The 26,169-nt window shown below is 36.7% G+C and overlaps 1 protein-coding gene across 3 annotated transcripts in view; it reads left to right on the top strand.

Moving 5' to 3' along the window:
- The window catches only part of LOC150108580 (latrophilin Cirl-like), a 780,008-nt gene that overhangs the window by 472,754 nt on the left and 281,085 nt on the right, over positions 1-26,169 (top strand). For all 3 annotated transcript variants that reach the window (XM_090416024.1, XM_090416028.1, XM_090416025.1), the window contains one exon: positions 17,976-18,034. The gene's annotated coding sequence lies outside the window, so the exon portion shown is untranslated. The remainder of the gene's footprint in view (positions 1-17,975; positions 18,035-26,169) is intronic.

Consider the following 26,169-nt stretch of genomic DNA (forward strand, 5'->3'; position numbering starts at 1 on the left):
AACTTCCTGCCGTTTGCTCTTTTTTTTTTTTTTTTTTTTTTAACTGACTCTTCACTTAGCAACTCGACGAAAGAATCTGTAACGTACGAACTTTAAAACAGATGAAAAAAAAAGACAAAAAGAATTATTGTGTGTAGAATTAACAGCTCATTTGTGAACACACCTACTATATTTCAATCTTAGCCATGAAATTCAACTTTCGTTTGTAAAAATAGATATTAAAAATCGATCTTTGCTAAGTTTTTAGCGCCCTGTAGTAGTGAAATAAGAATTCCATTCTTAGCTAATCACATAACACTGGTTCAGATTTTAGCTATAAATAAAACATCACGTTTGTGCCATTTATATAGAAAAATTATATATCTAATATAGAATATTAAGGTAATTTATATGATGATGAAGATTACTTAAAACTATAATCATAAAAGTAAATTTTTTAATATTCTATAATATTTGCAAATACATCATTTATTTATTAATATACATTTTATAGTATAATGTGATAGCGTTTCGTTTTATATATATATATATATAAATATATATAGTCGGTATCTGACTATAAAAATGGTTCATCTAATCCGTTCACATCTTCAGAACAAAATAGATCAATACAAGTCAAAATCAACGGTTCTACCTCATCCCAGCGCCATATCTTTGCTGGAGTGCCGCAGGGATCCCCACTAGCTCTATTGCTGTTTTCTATATACATGTCGGACATCCCGTACAATCCAATGTCTTCCATCTTGGCCCTGTATGCGGACGATATAGCAATACTAACCAGATCTCTCCGATTCCACCTCATTACCAGAAAGCTTCAAGAAAACCTTCTAAAGCTGGAGGGTTGGTTCTCCAAATGCAGATTGGAAGTCAATCCCCAAAAAAGCTCAGCCATTCTTGTCTCAAAAAGGTCAATATCTCCTGCAGGGATGTATTACTATTCAATACTAAAATTCCCTGGCAGACAGAAACAAAATACCTGGGTGTAATTCTCGACAAAAAGCTAACTTCAACCAACACATCAAGTCTACGTGCGCAACGGCATCTAAAGCCATCGCTCAGATCTAACCGCTAATTAATAGAAATAGCAAGCTGAGTAACAGAATCAAATTGCAACTATACCAGATGACGATTCGTCCTATCATCACCTACGTCTCTCCAGCCTGGAACCACACCTCTAATACTAACATTATCAAAATACGAGTGCAGAACAAGTGTGCTTGAGAATAATTCTGAACTCCCCGTGGTATGTTAGAAACAATCAACTTCATAGAGATACAAATATTCCTTATATTTTCTCTTTCCTACAATCTTTAGCATCTAAGTTCTTCCTAAAGACGTCTATACACCTCAATGATTTGATTCAGCATACGAGGCAACGGACATATTCAAACATGGAAGACCAAAAGCTATATTAACCTCCTATAGCGATGCATAATCTCCATGCCCAATCAGGGCGAGCAAACTGCTCATAAATTTTACCCTCACTGTAACCGCAACAGATAGCGGTTACAGTGAGGGGAATATGAAAAGCATCTTGCTTCACCCCTAAAGACATAAATGCCAATTGCTATATTTAGTTGATTATGTCGTTGTGGTACGTATTTTACGGTGATCATATAAGATCATGTTTTTCAATCCTTTTTAAAGACGTAGTTCTACACATAATGTCATAAATGTACTTAGCTCATATTGTATTATATATGGAAGATCTAAAAATTTCATATTAATTTTCTCGAAATACAAGTTCAAACGTCTTCTTTCGCTCCAACGATCCTCTGTCTAAATCACTTTAAAATGGATTTTACTTCCCCTTTCTCCTAATAACATCTGCCCCTAACTGTACGCAACTATGGACACCACCTTGTCTCCATAGTTTTGTGAATAAGTTTACGAAAAGAGAAAAACAATACGGCGAACGGTGGATTATGCTAAGATAGTGAAAGCTATTCCCCACTGGGTTCTAAAAGTCTTCGTCCTGAAACTCCCGGATATAATGCAACGCACTTCCTGTGATTTTACTCACTTTCTATGGAAATATCCTCATCCATCCATATTTCACATTACTGTCTGGCACAGAATGCAAATGAGGCCACGCTCTTGTACATCATAGAATTTGTCATTTGCATTTATAAGACAGGGCCTATTAAAGTACCCATTATTCATCCGTGTGAGTCTGTTGTTACAGGGGGTTGGTTCCTGCAGTATCCGTGTCTCTTTCGAGAGCGTGTTACGGACAGCGAGAAACATATTCTGTTCTAAAACTCTATTCTTCCGGTAACATATCGGAAGTTTTCTCGTTGTCAAGGTAGCAGGTGCTTGTTGTGGTTGAATATCTTACTCGCGAATGTGTGTGGACGTGGTGCAGATGATAGCGTAAAGCACACGTTCAAAGACATCGGATCTGAAGTTGAATATCGTCCGTGAGAAGGGAGAATTTAATGGGGGGAAGGCAGGACTGAACCACAGAGCACCAAATAATAGAACCTTCGCAATCACCGACACCAGACAGTGTGAACTTTCAACCAAGTCACGAACTAATTACAGTCTCAGGTGAAGAAGGAGACGGGGGGATGGGGGTGGAAGGCGATGTGAGAACAAGAGTGAGGTTCACGTATATGTAGAAACCACAACGGAAGACATGAGTTTGATCTTAGAACTGGATATAGTTGCGTATCGAAATTCTAAACAATGTAATCCCGTGAGGTCATTGGGCAATTTTTGGCTGAGCAGGGAAAATCGTGGTTCCATCACGTCTGGAATATTTTTTTCCCTGAATTTTTATCATTAAATATTGATAGTGATTAGTAAATAAGAATGTAATCAAATTATAAAACTTTAATAATTTTACCATCAGAACACATTTCTGTAAGGTATTGCTCGTATAAAGATGTTTGGGTGTTGAGAGAACTATGTAATTAAAATTGAGCGGACTTGTATGAGCTTGGAGTGAATTCTTCTTCTTAAGCTGCCATCTTCTATCGAAGGTCAGCCACCATCTTGGCGAACAAGCTACGTTCTTGCGTTGATCTGAGCAGTTGTATGCTGATCTTTCCTGTCCGCGTCTTGATGTTGTCAAACCAAGATATTCTTTTTCTTCCTCTAGTTTCTAGATTCTTAGATCTAGCATCTTAAATTTCAAAAGTTCTGTAACTTGATAATAAAATGTAGTTCGTGAAAGTAACGTCAAGAGTAATACCAAATTGTTGATGTTACTGATAATGTCATCGATACAGCTTGTAAATCTCCTGCCATTCTCACTGGATAACTTTATATCTTCAAACTTTATTCGAGTTCTACTTAAAACCAAACAAAAATATTAGGTAATAGATGATGTTGTACCATCCGGTATGATGCTAATATATTTGCTTATTAAAATTATGTGGAGTGCAAAAAAAAAAAAAAAAGCTACATTTGGATCAAACAGCAGGGAATAAATTAGCAGGGTGGGGAGCATCCTATGGACCCATTGCTTTGCCTCTTGATCGCTTACAAAATACTTTTGATAAAATTATCTTTCAAAGCAGGTGATGATCTGATGGAACAAGGTCTTTCAGTGTCTGTAGGATGCTGTGGAGCTTCAAATTTCTGGAATGTTCCCACAGTTGGACTAGCACTTAGCAGTCTTCAGCATTTATTCTACGTCTCTGGTGCAATTTATTACATAGCATCTCACTGTAAGATGCGCCATTTATAGTTTTTCTAATGATGTTTGAAGGTAGTCCTTGTTTACCTAGGGGATTTCGTGGCGTGGGACAGCGTATGTTTCCATTTCAAATTTGCTCGTTTTCAGTAATGATGGATCTAAGTTTCGAAACTTGGACCTACTACGAACATCAGAGACAATTGTCTTTGGAAGACGTAACGTTTATCAGGATGTACGGTTAAAATTCGGATGTCCTTACGTTTTTTCTTGTGCTCGTCCACGATTTTTGCATGAACTTTATTTCTATTAATAAAAAGTCTGCTGTGGGTCAACAGCGACCTTGTCAACAGCAAGTGAGCAGGGTTTTTAATGTTCTTCTCAGCTGTTGATGTGAATGATCGCCTTGATCTTCGTCAATGACATTATCGGATCGTTTTTGAGCATGCGGATTCATTTGCATAGGTTTCGCTGTGCCAAAATACTGTCACATCTTCGTTTCATAGAAATCGAATCATCGCACGTTGTTTGTCTTAGATTCATTTATTCAGCGACGTGATCGTGAAAGTCAACTATCTTTCTTAAATAACAATAGGATTACAGTTGAAGCCACATTAGTAGTAGGATCGATCGGGAAAAAAAAAATAAAACAATGTGGATACTTCCTAATTTATCCTCGTATTTTTAGCTTTCCCAACAACTCTGCTTTTCATCATACAAACAAGCATCGGTACTCATGAACTTGCCATGGTTTCAAGAAGGGTTATTTAAAATTGAACCAAACTCGAACCTCATAAATATGGAATGCTCATTAAAGATATTAAAGTACAGTTAGTGGATAGTCCGCAACATAAATGCCAGAATATGAATTTTGTTTCTAGTTTCTATCAAACCAAACAAATCTACCAAGCTCTTTTAGCTATTTTGAACAAGCTGTATATATCACTACCTTAATCTTATTAAGTAAACGGAGCAGTGAGTCATCCAAAATGAGCATCATGATTCCTGTACGGACCAACATCAACACCGACAATTATCCGGCAAACTTCACCGATGCCATCATCAGTCACAGGAAACCAGTCAAAATGTTCCATCGTCGTCGCTTTTCGAACGGTAAGTCATACGCTCATTTCATGCGCACCAACCTTCGCACGTGCAAGCACGCGATCTCCATATAACATGCATGGGTGCATCGAGGGTGTATATTATAATTCTCGCAACCGCGATACTAAATGGAGCGGGGGTGGGAAAGAGTGGGATAAATCACGATCAAGCTGACATGATAGCCACTGTTTGTGTTACGAAAGGTGGGGAAAAAAGAAACAAGCATCTACGTCAAGTACGACGTTCATTTGCACCACCGAACGCTCGTTCTATCCCCCCCCCGTACTCTTTTCCCCCAGAGATTCGTGTAATTAACGTCAAAACTTACCATGACGGTAAGCCTAAAGGTTCATAATGTACTGCATTACTCTTTCGAATGATTATTGTAAGACGTTGAAGGGGGGGGTCGTTAAAATTTCGAGTGTCCTATCGAACCAACAGGACTGCAGTATTTGCTAATGATCTCTTCCCCACTGCCCGTGTATTCCTGTGTAATATTACCGAACTGGGATGAATTACGAGGATAAAGGAAGAATAGGGACACACGCACGCACACAAAAACAGAGACAGTGAGGGAAGAAGGGGGGGGGGAGATGAGTGGAAGCAGGAATACTTCTCAGAGGTGATAGTACTGGATTACGGCTAATGGGAAAAGTGAGGGAAAACGATGTCTTAGGACAAAGAAACACTAAGCACATCGAGAAGGGTGGGCGCAAAGAAGAAAAGTTAGGGGACGTGTCTAACTGAAGAGGGAGGGAGAAAAATTGCAGGGTTCGCTTGGAGTCTGGTGGGAAATCGATAAGCAGTGTCCATTAAGTGTGTGCAGCAGATAAGGCATTATCTCACGCATGGATTATAGGAGGATTACTGACAGACGAGATGCAGATAGACTTAAGGGGAAAGAGGGATCATTTTGAAAAACAGCATTGTGTATACACGCTGATGCGTGGTTTGTATGGAGACTGTCAGAAGGCCGAGGAAGAATCTCAGTAGACGGAAAGGTCCGCACGGAGTTAACTATGTGGACAGTTGAATGAGACGGAAGAGAGACAGATGGAAACCTCCTGACATTAGAGCAGACGGAGTTCCGAGTGCCTGCTTTGTTCTGAATGTGTGTCATACGAGCCAGTAGCCTATCAGTGTCGTCCATTTTAAATCTGGCTATCCGTTCTTTGTTTAAATGCTTCCCTTTCTGACAGTTCGCAATCATGCAGTTTAACCTTAATTAATTAGCCATATCAGTTGTAATGCTGAACTAAATTGCTAATCGCGAATTAACCTTATTTGAACTTCGATGAGACTCAGTCGCTGACTAAGAATTAATCAAGACCAACAAGGTGTAATAATAGATAATTATCACATTAAAATCAGTTCTACTCATCTCATTTATCTGTTTCGATCCATATTTTACACAATGTTAAAATACAACTGAAAACAAGATAATAATACCCTTCATTTAGATAAATATGGCACAAATCAGATATTATAATGTAGGATATTATAGATCCATCCGTATTTTATAGTCAAATATAAAGTTTCGAAATTTACCAAAGGAGTATGAGAATATAACCTACGCTATCAGTATTTCCTTAATTTCCAATGTAAAAGAGACTCTGAGCAACAGAGATGTTAAAAGTAATATTCTCATAAATTCACTAGTAAATTTCAAAATTTGTAAGTTTCTTTCTACATTTTGCTATAAAATATAGATGGAAGAGTAATATTCTCAAAAATATTTTCTATTTATATCAAATTTAACAAATTTCACTTAATATTTTAATAATTCATTATGCACCTACTAAGAGTTTATTTATGATTAATTTAACAATCTGATATAGGATTTTCTTAGGTGATGAACCTTAATCGACCGTGAGATGCGATTATTAAGGATATACTTGGAGGGTAATGGATGTCAATGCTGTAGCCAATGAAGTTCTAACTGAGGCTCGGCTATTGCTGTTACCCTCTTGCCATGATCAGAGCTTTAATAGCTCAATAACACCTTATCCCTACATTGTCCTCTACATATAACGGGGAAGATGAAAAGCATTCTTGCTTCGCTCCTTTAAGCCAGTCCTTATAAGGGCTTAGGTGATATTCCTCACCCAAAGAAATAGACATAGCGATCAATAAACTGGAAAGCACAATCCAAACTGGCCTTGCAACAGCCTCCACCGTTACCGCTCCAGCTCAACCCAACCTGCTCCCAGAAGAGATTCTAAAGCTTATCCGCAACAAAAACAGGATTAGACGTCGGTACCATGCAACACTATCACTTCAGGATAAACAAGAGCTTAACAGGGCAACAAACCTAGTCCGATATGCAATCAAAGAACATAAGAATCAGCAATGGGAGAGGAAACTAAGCTCCTTAAAAACTGAAGATAACTCATTATGGAAAATGACTAAAGCCCTTCGCAGCGATCACCCCCAACATAAAACCAATCCATGGAGAAAGAGGTTTAGTCTACCGAGATGATGAAAAAGCAGAAGCTTTTGCGACTCCCTGGAGCTGCAATTTCAACCAAACTACACTCATGTGGACTTGCGCTTCATTGAAAAAATCCACAGGCAAGTACGCTATGCACTTCATCGTTCCACCACCCGTGACAACACAAGCTATACCACGCTAAATGAAATATACCAAATCATCAAGAACCTCAATAACAGAAAAGCACCGGTCCTGATCAGATTGCAAACAAAATTATAAAAGCACTCCCTCACAAAACAATAATGCATCTAGTGGCTATCATCAGTGCGATGCTAAGACTCAACTACTTCCCCACTCACTGGAATCAGGCAGATGTAATCCTTATCCACAAACCAGGGAAGGCGCCTCAGTTCCCCCAGAATTACAGACCTATCAGCCTCTTGTCAGGCCTAGGGAAAATAGCTGAAAAAGTAATACTAAAACGCCTACAAAACGAAACGGACAATCTAGATCTAATCCCAAAAGAACAATTTGGTTTCCGAACTGGTCACTGCACAACTCAACAAATCCACAGACTTATAGAATACATAACTATCGGATTTAACTGGCGACAGCATACAGGTGCAATCTTCCTGGATGTGGCTAAGGCCTTCGATAAAGTGTGGCACAAAGGCTCATCCACAAACTACTTACTACAAAATACTCACTAAACCTCATCCAAATCATAGACTCTTACCTAAAAGACCGAAAATTTCAAGTGAAACTCCGTGGGCTCAAATCAACTACAAGAAGTATCACAGCAGGTGTCCCGCAAGGCTCCCTATTATCGCCGCTGCTCTTTAACATTTTTATCTCAGACGTCCCAAGCACGACATCAACCACCGTGGCATTTTATGCGGATGACATGGCGATACTGACCAGATCGCTCAGACCATACCTGGCCACACAACGACTACAGAATGCAGCAATAAATCTTGAAAAATGGTTTCGGTTATGGAGAATTAATGTTAATGCAGACAAAAGCACGGCCATACTGTTTACAAGGAAGAAAGCAGACCATCATGGAGCAATCACGATGTTCAATACTGATATCCCATGGCAAAAAAAGTAAAATACCTGGAAATCAAACTAGATAACCATCTCAGCTTCAACTCCCACATCTCTCACGCCTGCAACAAAGCAAACTCAGCAATAGCTCAGCTCTATCCTCGACTCAACCGCAGAAGCAGAGTCAGCCCAGAAAACAAACTAAGAATATACAAAGCAATCATCAGACCCACACTGACTTATGGTTCGCCAACGTGGAGCCACACCTCTCCTAGCAATATCAAAAGGTTACAATTAATCCAAACCAAATGCCTCCGAATGATCTTCGATGCCCCGTGGTTTGTAAGGAACACTATCCTCCATCAAGACGGAAACCTGCCAGACATACCTACGTTTCTCCTCCAAATAGCAACCAAATACTTGCTCAGGCATCACTCCATCCCAACCAACTCATTCGTGAGTCGTCAGATTACGATGAAAAAGACAGATGGAAACATAAACGCCCAAAGGCGGCTCTGATCACAGATTGAAATCTTTCAACACGGCCCTAATTAGGGCGAGCCAAGTGCTCAAAACTTTCTTCCTTTAAACCAGGAATCATTCATAGAGATGAAGGGATTAGAATTCATGGGATTGATATCCATCAAGCCACATCAGTTACCAGTCTTAGGTGATATAGTTTAGGGTTAAGTTGATGGATTAATACCCTTGGAGGGTAATGGAAGGCAATGCTGTAGCCAATGAAGTTCTAACTGAGGCTCGGCTATTGCTGTTACCCTGCTTCGCCCCTTTAAGCCAGTCCTTATAAGGATTCTTAGGTGATATTAAATTGATGGTTTTTTAACCATGCTTTAAAAGCAACTACTGTGATGAGGTTTTCATAAACTATCTGGCAAATTTCGAAACATTTATGTTTCTTTTTATATTTGACTATAAAATATATAGTTGGATCCATAACCTCTTCCAACAAACAAGAATAAAATGTCTTGTCAAGAATAATATACTTTCCAATCCAGTGGAAAAACTTGCTGTAAATGACAATTTGCTCAATGACATGTAAATCGTTTAATAATAGCAATATTCTTCGCGATCTTTAATAGCGACACACATGAATATGACAGGACAAGAGGCAGACCGCCGACTTCTTAGCTCAAAAAGAACCCTGTAAGCCCGAAAAACCCGAAGATGCATTTACTCATCAAGTTAAGTGACCTTCACACGTTAAGTGATGCGATCTGTATGGCTTCTCGTCAAATCTGGAATATTCGATGCACGCCCACAGTAATTCCAATCGATTTTGCAAAGATCTCACGATAATAGAATGTTTGCGAATAATTATTAAAACAGTGAAAAGTATATTAGATTGGCTGTCTATAGCTGGTGTGTACTTCAAAATATGCAGCTTTAATAGGCACTAATTTCCGTTAGCCTATGACGCTATTGTTTCTTTTGTAATCGAAGAAGAATCCTCTTCATTCTTTTGAACGATTTGTTGTTATACTTCATTACTGTTTCTCCACAATTCAGTTGTTCTTATCCAAACAGTACCTTTTAATCATCTTCGAATATTCTGCATTTTTATCTTAAATTCGATGACATCGCATATTTTTTTCTTTCTTTCATTATTTTTATTATCGACATCCTAAAACGAATTGGTGTTCAAAAATTTGCGAGGTTGTAATAAAAACGCCAACCAATAACCCATCCATGAAAAAAAAAAAAAAAAATTTTGTTTTTCCTTTCTTCTTATTCCTTCTCTCCTGTAGCTTTGCTAAAGCGATTGCAGGTCTCGTGGAGATATATATGTGTGCGCGTGCGTGTGTTTTATGTACTTAATCGAGTCCCACACTCCTTTTAAATGCGTGCGAATAGCGATGCTAATAATGACGATCATGTGATTTTTGTATCTTGTCGATTTCGTTGTAAAACTAGTCACGTGTCTGCAGTTCTCAGACTATTGATCTCGCCCTGCATAGCGCATACACACACACACACACACAGAGAGAGAGAGAGAGAGAGAGAGAGAGAGAGACGGCAATCTGCATGTAAATTCGTCCCTGGGTAGACGTTTATCTACGCTAAGAACTCCCTGCGGCGTTGTAATGGGGTGTTTTGTCGTGAACGATTGTTTTCGTTGCTGCGTGAAGGAATAACGGCTTCTTCGGAGAACTCGGAACCAACCACAATTTTTCCTTTTCTTGCACAGTACAAGAGAAAATCGTGTAATAAGTACTTTGTCTATTGTGTACGTACAAAACTCAAAAACTGCCACCAGGGGGAGCTGTCGTAGAGTTTGAAAAGAAATTTTGTCAGCATGTTTACTTCTTTCGGGTAGTGGAATGGAAATATGTAAATATATAACGGCAAATACGAAACAAAGATTATCTGCTAAGCGGAAACAGCGCCCACACCTTTTAACGCCGGCATTGGCCCTGTACTGATCCACTTGTATGTTCATAGCCAAAACATGGCAAATAATTATTTATTATAAGTAAATAAAAATCATATAGGTAAAATAATACAGTCATTTCTAAGACAGCAGCATTCAGTTTAGATTTATGTTTTATTGCATTCTTTTTTTTTTATTATTAATTGATATTTCCATCAAATAAATGAAATAAATTGTACGTACATTTCGATACACAAACAAATGTTTTTATTTCTAATAATATTAGCAAAACAAGTGTTCTCTGCCAGGAAAAAGACCCTGAGGAAGACCAAGATATGGACGGATTGATACAGTAAAAAGTGCCTTAGAAGATAGAAATATAAGATCTGATAATGTTGGAGTCTTGACAAGTAACAGACTGATTTGGAGGAAAATTGTAGATAGGAAGTTAGTAATGATGTAAATTTTCCATTTTGATGGAATTTGATGATGATTATGATAATAATAATATTAAATTCAATAATTGTATTGAGGTCTGGTTGGCGGAGTAATTAGCGTATCCATCCTTAAGGCTACGGGTTCGAATCCCGCCATGGACACGAGTGCTTCTGATTGTCTTTAAGTGGGAGATGAATTTCATTGTCCAGTGTGAGACAACTGCGTCTACTTATTGGAATTATGAAGTGGCTTGTAAAATCGTCCATGTTTGCTTTCCAGAACAAGGTTACCGGGCTATATAAAAGTACAAAAAAAAAAAAAAATTATAAAATTAATTAAAAATAGACAAAAGCCTTAGTCTACTATAGATTTTTATGTCCTTTTATCAATGTGAATCATATAAAAAACCTAAAAAGTAGCTGTTATCTGTACAATGTAGTGAATAAATTTTATTTTTTAGCTATACGAGTCGTCGGAGCCACGCCATTACTTTCCGCATTAAAAAAAAAAAAAACTGCTACTTCAGATTTTTTATGTCGAAACTATTTTTACATTCCATTCGCTGATCACTTTCGAATACACTGCAGTTCCCGAGGTGCTTAAGCTGCACCGTGACCTTCGATAAGCACACATTGAACGCTTTACAGGGCGGTATTAAGGGATCGATCCCTTGTAATGTAAATGAAGGTCAAAAATTAGACCCTATCGTTTAATTCGAACTCAACACCTGGAGCCTGCCCTGGGTAGGAGCTGCCGTGGTCTGTTCGAAAAGCTCGTATCAGACGGGTCTGTTTTTTGTTCCTTCTCCGTCCATACATTAATAACGGTAAGAACCGTTCAGAAAGAGGGAGAAGGTTGTGAGGGGGGGGAAAGTAATTAAAATATTGTATCGATTACTTCAGGCGATGAAAATACAATGCAGATAGGAACGAAACCTGCCGTCGTCTAAGCGGAACAAACTCAAATTCCCCAGGGAAATTGGGTGTGTTTCCAACTAGGGATGGCTAAGAGTTTGATTTGAGTTTTTAATTAAAATAATGCAACGATTGGCTCTTTTTTATTCTCTCTCTCTCTCTTCTCTTTTTTGTTCATTTTTTCTTCTCCATGCCATTCTTCGAAGAGAGAATTTAATTGGGGGGGGGGGGGAACAAGTACTTATTCGTTGATGAAGAGAAAGCGTAGACCTACATTACGAACACAGCTGAATCTGATAATTCATTCAATCTAATGAGAAATGTGCGTTTTAGTTTTCAACAATACTCACTGTATGCATACGATGTTCATTGTTCGAAGATTTTAAGTAAGCGACTCCCATGATATTAATATTACATGAGATCACAAATGAAAAATCTTTGAACGCCTAAAATCCATTTAAGTTTCATAATACTGGAGAGTAATAGTAAAGTAGAATCAGTGGCAACAATATTCATTATTTTGAGACGATGTTGTTCATTTTAATATTTGAAAGACTGGAGTACATCTCTCGGTTTACACGGTATTCGAATTGCACGGTTTCGAATTTGCGTTGGAAAAAATCTACAAGTTTTCAGTTTACACTGTAAGATTTCCGTTTAATGCGGTTTAAGAATAACAAAAAGTGTGTGTGTGGTATTACAAAGCTACTGGTAGTAGCTATTAATTAAACTGTAAAATAACATGATATTCTCTACAGTATGGATTCAAATGGTCTTCTTATTATAAGCATATAACTAATCCATAGCTAATGTATGACTACTGTATGATTTATTAACTTAAATTGTTTGAAAATAGTACAAGAAGAAACAAACACCACTCTATAGACTGTACTGTATCTTTATTTCTAAATTTATTTAAATAAAAGTATTTTTGTTTTTTTAGAGCGTTTTATTGTCCTTAAATATTTGCTGTGTATCTATACATAAAAATAAAACGTTAAATTAAATTTTAAAATACGTAAATATTTGAGTATTACCGAACCTATCCCCATATCATTTTCTATGCAAAAATTAGTGTCGATTTACACGATTTTCGTTTACACGGTGAAACCATTCTACAGTGTAAATCGAGGGTTGGTTGTATTACGAAAAGCCTTTTTCATTCTAAATAGATGTTGGAATTTAGTATATAAAAAATCATGACTGAATGAAAATATTAAAATTAAACTTCAAAATAATCTTATGCACTGTTTTTAAGAGTGTTCTAAGGTTAGTTTGTCTTCTCTCTCTATCGGTTGTTTCAGATGAACCCCTGGAGCTAATGCGAGCTAAGGTTAATAAAGCGGAATATTATTTTAAAATTTTAACACGAGTTTTACCAATTTAGAACTTCAAAAGCATGAACAATATAATAAAGAAATCAATATAAATGAAACAAAAAATTCCATCTAAGGTCATTAGTTGAGGAAGAACATCCGGCCGTGCCTACATTCTCAGCAGATCTGATCTCTTATTCACGTGGTTACAGAAACAATAACGCATTACACGAATGGCAATCCTGCTTGCCGTCACATCCAAACAATTGGTCATTTGTGCCAGTGACAGGTTTTTACACTATAATTAGAGCAAGAAAGGGAGCAATTTGTAAGATTTTTTAATGAATCTTTAATAAAATCAACGCTCCCTCATTGCCTACTAGCGCAGCACATGCGCTGATACGCCATTAATATGTATTGTTGTAATGTCCATCTGTACTTCTCATTCATATCTTAGATATGTCAATATCTCTTAGAAAATCCGCCGCTAAATACTTTGCATGAGACAAAGGCTGCCGAAATCCAGTTCCAGCCACTTGGTGTCAGAAAAAAAAAAAAATGAAATCAGAGAAAGAAGAGAGAACAAACCATCATTAATCAAAACAAAATCGACCTTGGGAACCTGATTACAAGATCATAACACTCTCGGACCCAAAATGCTACGGCATGTGCAAAAGCATCAGAAGATAATGACTGAAAGCTCCTCCTCACAATGGATAACATAAAAATCTAAAATAAATATGCCAGTAATAAATAAGATGAAGATGTCAAACTTTTAAACGTGGTAATCACGAAAGGTTGTTTACCCGTGCGTGTTCGTTAAAAGCATTTTTTTTTTCTTCTGCACCGCATACGCCTGTAATTACTCGGACTGAGTCTTAATCACGACTTTGTAGAATACAGTAAATGGAATTTTAAACGACGAATGGGCTTAATAAGGAGGTAAAAGTGCGTCCTCTTGAAACTCAGGTCCATAGAAATTGGGTAAGGATGAGACAGTTCTTATTTTATAAAATACCGTGTTCATATTTTACTATGAAGTAGTATCATTGGCTGCCTTAAATAAGGCAGTAATTGAGTATCGTGGCTTACTGATAAAGCTATAAAGTAAGATCACTGCCTTCTGATAAAGACACATCGTGGCTCTTCTTTCTAATAAAGCAATACTGAAATATTGAAGCCTTCTGATGATGCTTTGCAGAATCCCTGCCTTCTGATAAGGCTAGAAAATAGAATCCTGCCTTTTGATAATACTAACCAGAATCCCTGCCTTCTAATAATGCTAATTAAAATGACTGCCTTCCGATATTATTATGTAGAATCCCTGCCTTCTGATAATGCTAATTGAAATGACTGCCTTCTGATAAGGCTAGAAAAATAGGTGTGATTTAAGGTTTTGGAAATAGACAACGTAGCTAATAAGAACGCAGCTGTAGTTGTGCGATAGATTACAACACAAGAATGAAATAAACTCATTAAATGGAACCTTTGGTGCCCATCCAATAAACGCCTGTCCTCCCCGAAATAAAAATAGTTAGCTTATCTTGTAGCGTGTATTGATTTCTGGTGGTAAACTTCTAGCTTAATTACCTTACCTCTCCGTAGTAAATAAAAGAAAGGTGAAATCGGTCCAAAATGCATATAAACATCACGGTTTTACATTTCAAAAGTATAATGAATCATTAATTAATTAAACCCAGTAGTTTATTTTGCTGTGTGTGCTAATGATGCAGTCGGTGTTTACTTTTGTCCGCTAGTAATTTTTAAACCAGTTATCTGCGTGCTAAAAAAATATGATAATTCAATATTTCGTTTCGGTTCGCTAAGCTATTGATCTGTCCCACTTTTCATATACTGTGATAATATAAAAACGTTAAATATATTATTTTTGGAAAAACTACAGATAAGCCAGTTGCATGTGACAGCACGAGGAATTAATCGTCTGAATCTTCTCGATAAATTGGCTTTTTAGCGCAGGTATCGATCACACCTAACCATCTAGAAGAATCCAACTACTCCCTTATTTAATTTTTTCGTTCGACTAACAAGTGAAAAATAAGTAGTGACGTTCGTACCTGGAATAACACGGCTCGCGAGGATGCCGTTAAAAATAAAATAAATCTTATCTGTTTATTATGCTAAACATATCGGTGTTTAGTGATTTAATAGGCTATGGTCATTACTGTTGTAGTTACCGGTACCACTAATGATGTTACTAATGGTTAGTACTGTTAATGGTATTGCATTTGCTAACACTGGCTATAGTGAAGCTACCAATACCGATCTGAGTACTAATAGTTTCGTTACCACCATGTAATCAGAGTTAACTATCAGGTGCTTACAATGTTAGCAGGGTCTTCAAAGTCAACGATTAATATACACTTATGAGCCAAATATTATGATCACCAAGCTTGTTTCCGGCCCACCAGACTGCACGATTGGCCGGAAAGAGGCTATCCTAGTATGTTGACCAGTGGCACACTTCTTTGGGGCAGGGGGGTGGCGTGTTGAGTAGACGCTTTGAGAATGCACACTACGCATTGCATACAGCCTGTGATTGAGCATCTGCAATGATCGCCAATACATGATGCCCGTGATCTCCTCTGGCCCGGCTCGGCAAACGAAGTAGCGCCCAATCTGCCCAAGCACTACCTCGTTCGCCTTGCGTTCACAGCGGCCGTGATTCTTGAGAGCTATAGGGTATTCCAACCTTATGTGACCGCTAATTCATTCATAAGAAGTATAGAAACAGAAGACACGACACAACATAAATAAAAAAATGAATTTTAATTAGGAAAGATTTTTGGAAAATTTTCTAGTGTTTTTTTTTCTTTATCTTTTTTGGGGGGAAAAGATACCATGCCCCCCCCCCCCGGGTGGGCCACTGATGTCAACTATTCTCATGGATATCACTGGATCCTCTTATCGCCACTGAACACACCTTTACCGCTAATTTTTACTGGAGGATTGTTTCGGACCAGGTTTCCGATCCATCAGGTCACATTTTCACCTTACTTGGTGAACATGTGACCTGATGGGTCGGAAATATTTCAGAAAGACAACGTCCAATATGATTGGACGTTGTATTTGGCGTTGCATGGTCCAAAAAGTAAGTACATTCAGACATTCCATCTGTTTCTCTGGCCTCCTAATTCTCCTTCGAACATTTTAAACATCACGTGGAACTCAGCATCCTTCGGTCGACGTTAGTACCATTACACCTTCCGTAGTCTAGGAGACAATGCCAAGTACAAGCGATTGGGCCCAAAGGAGGCCCAAAACGTTAGTAGGTGGTCATAATATTTTGCCTCGCGAATATTTATTTTTCAGTTATATACAGAATCGTGTTGGCTACAAATTCTTGATGCGACGCAGTTCTCTCACTGTCTTGCAATTTTAGATAATTCCAAACTCAATTAGACTGTTGTTAAGGCCACAGAATTCTAAACGTTACAATTCTAGATGAGCCTATCTGGAAATCACAAATTATCTTAAGTTGTAATTTCTAGATATACTTATCTAGAAATTGCAAGTTACCTTAACTGTTAATTTAAAGAATGCTGTTTATTATTATTATCTGAGACCTCCAGGGAGTCAAGGACTCATTGAGGGAGGCTATAAATCACCCAAACCAGCTGTCATACCTTCCCTTAAATTCATTCACACTAGATGCACTCACTACCCCTAAGGGCAAATTATTCCACTTACTCACTGCTCTCTGGGGGGGGGGGGAACTGGCTCTTATCCCTTTCTTGACTGTGAACAAACAAACTTAACTTCCATAAATGTCCCCGTGTTCTCTTCCCACCTTCCATAATAACGAAAAATTTCATCATTTGAAATGCTATAACACCCATTTAAAAGTTTATAGACTTCTATCATATCACCCCTCCTTAACCAGCGTCTGTAATCAACATACTCGCAATCTGTCCTCATAATCTAAATCCCATAATCCGGATATAATATTTGTAACTCTTCTTTGCACCCTTTCCACAGCTTCTTTATCCCCTTGGAACCCTGGAGACGAAATCTGCGCACAATAATCCAGGGGTTGTCTTATCAAAGCCTTATAAAAAGGCAAAATAACTTCCTTATCCTTACATGTCAAGGTTCGCTTCAACATCTCAATTATCCTCTGAGTTGTATTTACAACTTTTGCTGTGACCTTTGAACTTTTTAAATTCCTATCCACCAATACGCCAAGATCCCTTGCCTATTCAATTTCTTGTAGCATAACTCCGCTAATATAATATGCCGCTAGAACTGTAATCACGCCAAAGTGATAACTTTTAATGTAATAATCAGCAGTTATTGCACTCCGTGATTGAAATCAAAGGAAAACCCTCTTCCCTCACCTACTCTTGCACTACGATGAGGGAAGAGGGTTTTCCTTCAGTCCAATTAATAGTATTTACGTGTCAAAAAAGTTTGTCTGTAAGATTGATATAAACTAAACTTTGCAGCTGTGCATAATTATTATTGCTATTAATCGTATAAATAGCCCAAGAATAAAGTGAAATTTTAGCCATTTATCAGACGCATTCTTTGCTTTTCATGCAAAAATAGCATAATAAAAAAAAAACAGTTAAAGTCACCAAATGTCTTGATCAATTGTATATATTTTAAAGCAAACTTTATGTTTTTCTCTTACTAGTCACAATTTTAAAAAAAATAAAATAAAATTCTTCTCTTTTAGGATTTGTCAAACGCTATGCCTGTGTAGTTTCGCCGCTTTATCAACGGATCGATTCTGAGGTTAGTAGATTTGCTATTCTGCTTTCTACTTGAATTGTTAAGTGCCGAGAAGGAAGCATCTTCCGATTGACAAAGTTCAGAATGCGACATCGGAAAGTTTGATCAAGTATTTTTTTTTTTTCTTTTTCTATTCTTCCGACATTTCCAAGCAGTTGCAAAACTTTCTTAAAAACTAACAACCCTCTAGGCAGACTCTTTGAAATCATCCTAAAGCAAATGATACTGGCTCGTGACAATAACAATGAAAAACGCTTCCCTTCAATGGATCTGTGACCACCATTAGAGTCGTTTGAACAAATAGTGCCAAACTATTAGTATCGATCTATAGTAGTGTATAATAAGAAATGCAAACGATATAAAAATACATAATTAACTCAGTAGGAAATATGTGATTTGTACAAGTTAGTGGTACTTGTTTATAATGAGAGTACACCGATTGAGGAATTTTTAATAAAAGTAATTAATAAAAGAAATGGGGGGGAAAATCCGAGTATGAAAAATGGATGCTACTTCGTAGATGGCGCTGATATCATTCGGAGTAACTTATTTATTTTTTATAACGAGAGGGCGCTATTTTTGTTCACGTGCTTAGCCTAATTCTTCTTATTGTTAGAGATCGAAATGAAATCAACCAAACTGAAAGAACTCACGTGTGTAGTTAATGCTTTTTTTTTTTTTTATTGTATAGAATAGAAATGGAAATCAAATTAACCAAGCAAAAATCTTTACATTCATTTTGAAATAGTGCCTTTTGAGAACCATTTTTAATTTAGATTTACTATTTACCTCGTATAATTTGGCTGACAGAAAGATCATTGGAGCATTTGATTAAAATGAACACTTAAATTAGATTTAGAAAGGCTCTTTATGGAGAAATGATACTTTGAATAATATTCTCTCTCTCAACTTATTGTTATTCAAGCATATTGATTCTGACGCTATTCACAGATGCTCCCAGTCCGTGATATCACCAATTGTATATTCATATTTCTACTTCAATAACGGATGTTTAATACGTATATCATGATTAAAGCAATGAGTAGAGGTACACCTGATAGAAATTTCGCTGTGAGCTATACATGCACTTGCTTAAGTTATGAATATTATTCAGGAGATTAATAAAAAATTCAAAACTCGTGCAATTATAATTCTATGGATCTCTGTCCAATTGCAAGAAGCTAATGGCATAAATTTACTTATAATTTCCTACCTAACGTAAAACTATAGCAAGTACATGTGTACACTGAAATATTTATTTCGATATAGGTATATCTTCATATGCGTTGTGAGAAAATAAAAATTGTGAAACCGATATATTTCTGAAAAAAAAAAAACAGGATACATACACTGCCTCCGCAAAAGTACTGAACATGGAATTAACCACAGAAAAGTTATTTTCAAGCCATATCAGCCCTCCAATAGGTAGGATGAAAGCAATGAAATTCATCTACTTCTTTATTTTTTTTTTTCTCTCTCTCTCTCTCTCTCTCTCTAATCATTTTTTACCCTAATCGCTGTTTTTAATCTAGTATTCTCTTTCCTATCTCTCTAAAAATATTCGATAAAAGTACAATCTTCTTAAATGAGAGTTTAATCAACTAGAAATTGCTGTCATCTGATATGCAAATGAGATAATCCAAGTGCCACGCATGTTAGCTAACTCAGGCAAGGAGATGATATCGGATTAGTTACTTGTAGCATCCTTGATATTCAGAGATGCCTCTCGAGAGGGTGGTTGATAGATTTATTCAGCGGGTTTCTGTTGTTAGCAAGTCAGCCGTAACTGCTCTATAACCAAACCACTTTCGAACATAATAAAAACCACGTCAGATTCTGTCAAGGGCTAATCCTAATATCGATTAAATATTCCACAGTTTGGTTCTTGCATAGAAATTCGCCCTTGATTATACTTTTCTATTGTTAACCTGTTATTTAATGCATATTTTGGTATATTAACTGAAGTTATTGTCGGCTCTATCCGAACAGATAATAAGACGGAGTACGCATGCGCAACACATATTTCTGTTATTTCTTCTGTGAGAAGATCTTCCTTTTTTATTCATGGTCCCTTATGGAAGGTTCGAATCACGGCAGAACTTCTTCCATTATTTCTTCGCTTCGCTTTCCTGCCTCTTTCTAGCGTTTCCTCCCGTCTAGCGTCACATCCGCATCTCTACTCTTTACAAACGGGACTTTGACCGATGACGGCAGTGCTCTTTATCCCTCCATTTCTCTCCTCCTGCTTCCTGTTTCCTATCACTCCTTGCCATTCCATGTTTCCTGAAAGAAAACCGTAAGAAAGTGTCATCTCAGATCTCGCGACTCGCGCCATGCGGAGGATGTCTGATGACAACTGCTTTAGTGGACATGTGCCCCCACACTCGGCCTTCTACAAAAGGACCATCAAGCGTAAGAGTTCAAATGTGACAGGTCTATACACAGGCCTGCAACTCTATCCTTCATTCTTTCCTACTCTATCTAATAAACAGTCGAATTCCAAAGTGGCAGGCTGTCTTCCCCGTTCCAGTGTGCATGTGTGTGTGTGCGCGTACCCGCTCTGTTTCTCATCTCATTCTGTACGGTACCTGCTTCCACTTCGATATGTATTTTACACTTTATATCCTTTCATTTTTATTCTCACGCTACACATTAAATGAGGTTTTAGTGGATTAGAGTGTGTGTGTGTGTGTGTGTGTGTGTGTAAGAGTTGTTTATTATTGATGCTGTTGAGAGTGAGCTACCCACTAAAGATTTCATTTAAAATAATGTCAAGATGATAATTGGTTATTGATGAAGTAATAATATTAATTTATCACATCAGAATCTCTCTCTCTCTTTCTCTCTCTCTGATACGTGTATATACAATAATGTTTTCCAATTTTTCTCCTATTCCACTAATTTTCCCTCTTTAACAACAGATCCACATTTATCGGTTTTTGTCTTCCATTTCCTTTTATTTCACCTCCTTCCTCGCTTTTTTATTGTCCATCTCATTCTCAAGTTCTCCTGCATATATCCTTTTTTTCTTTTCATCTTCTTTCCCTCCTCTTTTACCTTGCGATGTCGAGGATTTTTCTACATTTAATCGTTTACCATATCGAGGATAAGGCGGGTAGCCCCATGCCTCTCGGTGTGTCCTCTGTCTGTAGATGCGTGTGTTCACGGGGACAGTTTGCCCGTTCTTGTAGGAGGGGGGGGGAATCCAAATTTCCGGGTGAAAAAAGTCCTCTTCCTCCGTATGAGACCGGCTAACTCACCTTTCGTCGAAAGAGACCAGTAAAGGTTCCTCATGTCATGGACTAAAATCGAACCCAGGTTTTTACGACCAAAGGGCTTTGTCTATACGGACTCAGCTACGGAGGCTCACACTCTTTTCTTTTCTGTATTTAAATGTTCTAGAAATACCAACTACTCACTACCATATATTAACATTTATATCTAGTTTGCTTCTCGTAAAACTCATACGAAAGTAACAAACTGTTTTCACCTTTAAAAAAAAAACAGAAAATCGGACAGAGAACGCACTTGTAGACTTAATTGCTTCCGCCGTAATCCCCAATAAATTAAAAAAAAAAAAACGCCGTCTGCTCTCATCTGAACCTCGAACCTGTCCGTAGTTAGACTCAACAATCTTTAATGTCTTGAGATAATCAAAACAAAAATCTCGTAGTCGATTTCTTTCTGAATATTTCGACATTTAGTACGGTTATATTTTGCCACCAGAGTTTCCGAGTGGAGTATAAAAATATTGATCTTAAACCAGGAAGCAAGATCTTCCCTTCTTTATTATCCCACATTCTTTCTCAGCGGTGTTTCCGAGAGGAACTCGTTATGTGGTGTGATGAGGTTGTAGACGACTGGGAGGCCAAACATGTAATTTTCTGTATTGTACTTCATCGGGGGTCTCACCTTTCAAGGTGATAGCATAGCACTAACGTACCGCATTTCATTGTTCCTTGGTAACAATACTCCATTTATTTAATGAATATCGGGGCATCTCTCTGACATCGAGGTTAGTGACCTTGGTCTCTGTTTCTTATCTCACTTAAGATGATTCGGAACTTCTATGACTATTGTTTCGAGTTTGAAAATGATTAATATTAATCGGCTACACGATTAAAACGCGACTGTATTGGCACACTATGATTATAATTACTGAATATTCATTATATTTTATCTTAAACACGGTATGTAATCCTAATTTCTTCTTTAAAATTTAGAACCCTTCCAACCACACATTTTACGGAAGCAGTCAGCTGTTTCTGCCTAAGTAAATGATTTTAGAACTCGAACTCATTTTAATAAGGCAAACATCCGACGCAAACACAGATAATTGGATCATGCGCAGAAGCTTCACTTCAGTATGTGGAGAACCTGGGACAAAAAAAAAAAAAAAAGCATTTTTCTTTCGGTTTAAGAGAACAAACGGAAAAATCCATTATGGCAAAGTTTGACCCGTGACAGACTTCCAAACTGTGTTTTTATGAATGTGTGTGCATTATCTCCCACTGTTTTTAACAAGTTCGTTTAATTACTACACCTTTGAGACAATATTTGTTTCCCTCTTAGCTTTACCCTAAGATTAACTGTCAGATAAAAATTATACAATCTTCTGCAGCATACATTGATCAGAGGTAGTATTAAAAACATTTTGCTACAACACAAAAGAACTGGAGGCATTAGCGAAAAAAAAGCATGCAGAGTTAGGGCATACTACTATATACAATAAAAGTCTAGTTTATATTTATCGATACAATGCAAGAATTTATTTTGAAATCCTCTAAAGAGAGTATTCTATGTATCCTATACACATGATGCATTCTGTACATCATGCACAGAATACTAATACGTTTATTGAGCATTCTGCGCATATTTCACAGATAATGCATCTTCTATAGATTATGTATTCTCTACATCTGCTGATCATCTACTGTGCATCTTGTACTCGCAGTATATTCTGTGTATCTTCTACGCACCATGTCTTCCTTGCATCTCTACAGATCATGTATTCTGAGTATCTTCCATAGATATATATTCTGTGCAATCTTTACAGATTGTGTATCTTCTACAGATCCTATATTTTGTTAATGTTTATAAATCGCGTATTTTTTGCTTCGTCTACATTTCCGTAGCCGCATGATTCCGAAACGTAAAAAGTATTCAACGAATAAATTCAAATACACGAAAAAGATATCGTCTTAACTCAGAATGCCGAGTTTTTATTGCGTGAAATAAAAAAGAATACCCGAAGTCGACTTCATTACGAAAATAATTTAAGAGATGGTTTGTCTCAAACCTCATATCGATTAGCGACTTAATCAATGATTTTTGTTTAAATAAATTAAACTCTATTACGGAAGTGCACACCACCAACTCATAAATTATCCAATATGAAGCTTTCGTTCAAGCAAGAGTGTGATGTTTGCGCTAATGCATCCAGAAGAAAGATCTATTCTTCCAGCAATGTAAAAGCTAATCTTATTTTTATCCACTTAATCCCGGAATAAAGGTGATCCTTTTAAAATCAAACCCCTTAGGAAACACTAAGGGTTTCTAGGTAAGCCTACTTGAGTGACAACTTCATTCAGATTTTTTTTCTCATTTTTTTTTTTTTTATTCTTTGCTGGCTGAGCTGAGTCATGCTGAGGACTTAATGCCCAACCAAAACCTGACATATAATAAAACAGCTATCTCAGTGTAGCGGTGGGGATTTTAAATTAGATTGCAAAGGGAAAAGGCGCATAACGTCAAAGAAATGCTACTCGGCGCATCCTACGATATGAAAATGTTTGTTTGTATTTAAATATCCCAGTGCAGTATGTGGATTACATTAAAGAGAAATTGGATTATCGATAAATGGAGTGAAATTTTTAACAGGGAGAATCCTCTCTTTCTTTAAATGCGCATGCGTGCAACATTAAAGTGATCACGTAGACTACCGAATGTTTTACGACATTCCGAGATGTTGACGCCAGTGTGATTTATTTTTTTATCCTTTTTTACTTTTTTTTCTTCATTTTTTTTTTTTTCAATCTTTTACAAGTGAAACATTTTTGTCATTACTGAAAACTGTTCTACTGAACTTCCAATATCGTCAAAGCTGACAGTTTTTAATTATCCGTCACATGACGGGGAGGGAAAAAAAAAAAAAGTCAATATAACATATCGATCCAATTCGGTGGAAGTACTTTGTCGCATTTTTAAAATCTAGTCAGCCGTGTATATTTGCTTACTTTTACAATTTCCCTGTTACTTGTAGTTTTTAATAGTTCTTGCCTGAGGCTTCTTACTAAAAAAAAAAAGGGGGGAAAAATGCTAAGAGAAAAGAAGTTCAAACTTTCTTCGTATTTATTAGATACGACAAGAACGTTTATCTGCGGCGAATATCTAGAAAATGTTCCACTCTGTCTTACAATAGTTGCAAGCCTCTCAGAGTGAATTACTTAAGAAAAACAAACTTGGAAACAAAATATTTCAATTTAGATATGGGGACCCGATAGCCTGATAAAAAGAAACTAGATTTCGTGTCAGAAAAGGTGATCTGGTCCTCTCTGGGAGGGCGATGGAGATATAGAAGAAAAAAAAAAGAAAAAGAACGAATTCGTGCTCCAGCGTGTTTCCTATAAATGAATTATTCCAGCACCAATCAGAGTTTGATTTCTCTGACTTGAATTGTTTTAATTCATTTTAACATATTACGATTTTGTAAATATATGTTTACATACTATATTTACAAATCTGATAATATATATACGCATAATGTACCATGGTCTTTTTAAAAGAAAACATTAATATATAAGGATAAAATAAATAATTATAGTCTTTCTTTGCATTTTCTGATTCCACTGAACCTTTATTCTAAGAATATCTGCGAGAGTTTGAACTCGTAGAACATTGGGACTAAAACAATAGTACAGAGTTGGTGTACTTTGATCTCAGAGAATAAAAAACCTGCTGTACTGTAATCTTATAGAATAAAAAGCGTAATGTATCTTGATCTCATAGAATAAAAGTTCGGTGTAATCCTCAGTTCTATGAAGACCTGAATAGCGCGAGAGAATGAATACATTTCAAAAATGTTTTTAAACATTTATGTACAATTATGGCAAAGATTGATTTTTGATTCATTTTTTTTAAGTGAAAAGCTCGGTGCAAAATAATCTTTGACATTATTGCACGAAGTAAAAAGAGCAAGTAAAATGATTATGCCAGGTCATAAAAATGCAATAAAATTGCAATTTGTTTTCTCCTTTATCAACTTTAAAATGATTTTCTTCTTGATAATACTGAATTCCTTGTCATTAATTTTGGAAATAATCGTAAATGCAAGTCATTTACAATAACCTAATTCAACATTACGTAGTGGTCGGATATTCATAACTGTCATTTTAGTTGGCTACGAAGTTTTCACACTGTCATTTTAATCGAATAATATAAGCACGTAAACACAAGAAAGATATTCAATTAACCAAATATTTCGGTCTGGAAATAGCAGCCCATCCTCGGTAGTATAACAAGATCAGTTTTAAAAAGATGGCCTGCGATTTCCAGAAGTATTTGGAAATTAAATATCTTTCTTGTGTTTACGTGCATATATTATTCAGTCTTTATGTCGCAAGTATCCTTAAAACGTCATTTTAATCAGTTTTATTGTCTTTTCCTATGTACCTTGCTGTTTCGTTTCTGTGAAACCTCTAGTCCAACTATCACTTGAAAAAAGCTAAATGGATTAGCTACGTCAAATGAAAAGTCTTGAACTGTCTCTTTCTTTGGTGTTTATGCAAGAAATTGACACGATGCGTATGCTCATTTATTGTGCGTGATTTTCAATAATAACTTTTTTTAACAATCATACCAAATACTATTAGTTAGTAGTACAGAGGACCAATATTGTTGAGCTCGTGGCCTAGAAATAATATTCGTATCACATTATTAGTTCAAGCACTATCGCTCATATTAATTTGGAGAGAGATGATTTTCAAAACGTCATTGATACAAATGAGCACAAAAAAAAAGAAATTCCAAATTATATCATAGCTGGTTAAATCATTTTAGTCAAACTATCCCCAAACTATTTCACAGGAGTTGGAAGGGCGTTTTCTAAAAAAAATAAAAATAAAAACGATCTATTTCCA

This window comes from Typopeltis vanoorti, chromosome 3 (genome assembly GCF_054136105.1).
Source record: "Typopeltis vanoorti isolate ZY-2024b chromosome 3, IOZ_Tvanoo_1.0, whole genome shotgun sequence".
NCBI lineage: Eukaryota > Metazoa > Arthropoda > Arachnida > Uropygi > Thelyphonidae > Typopeltis > Typopeltis vanoorti.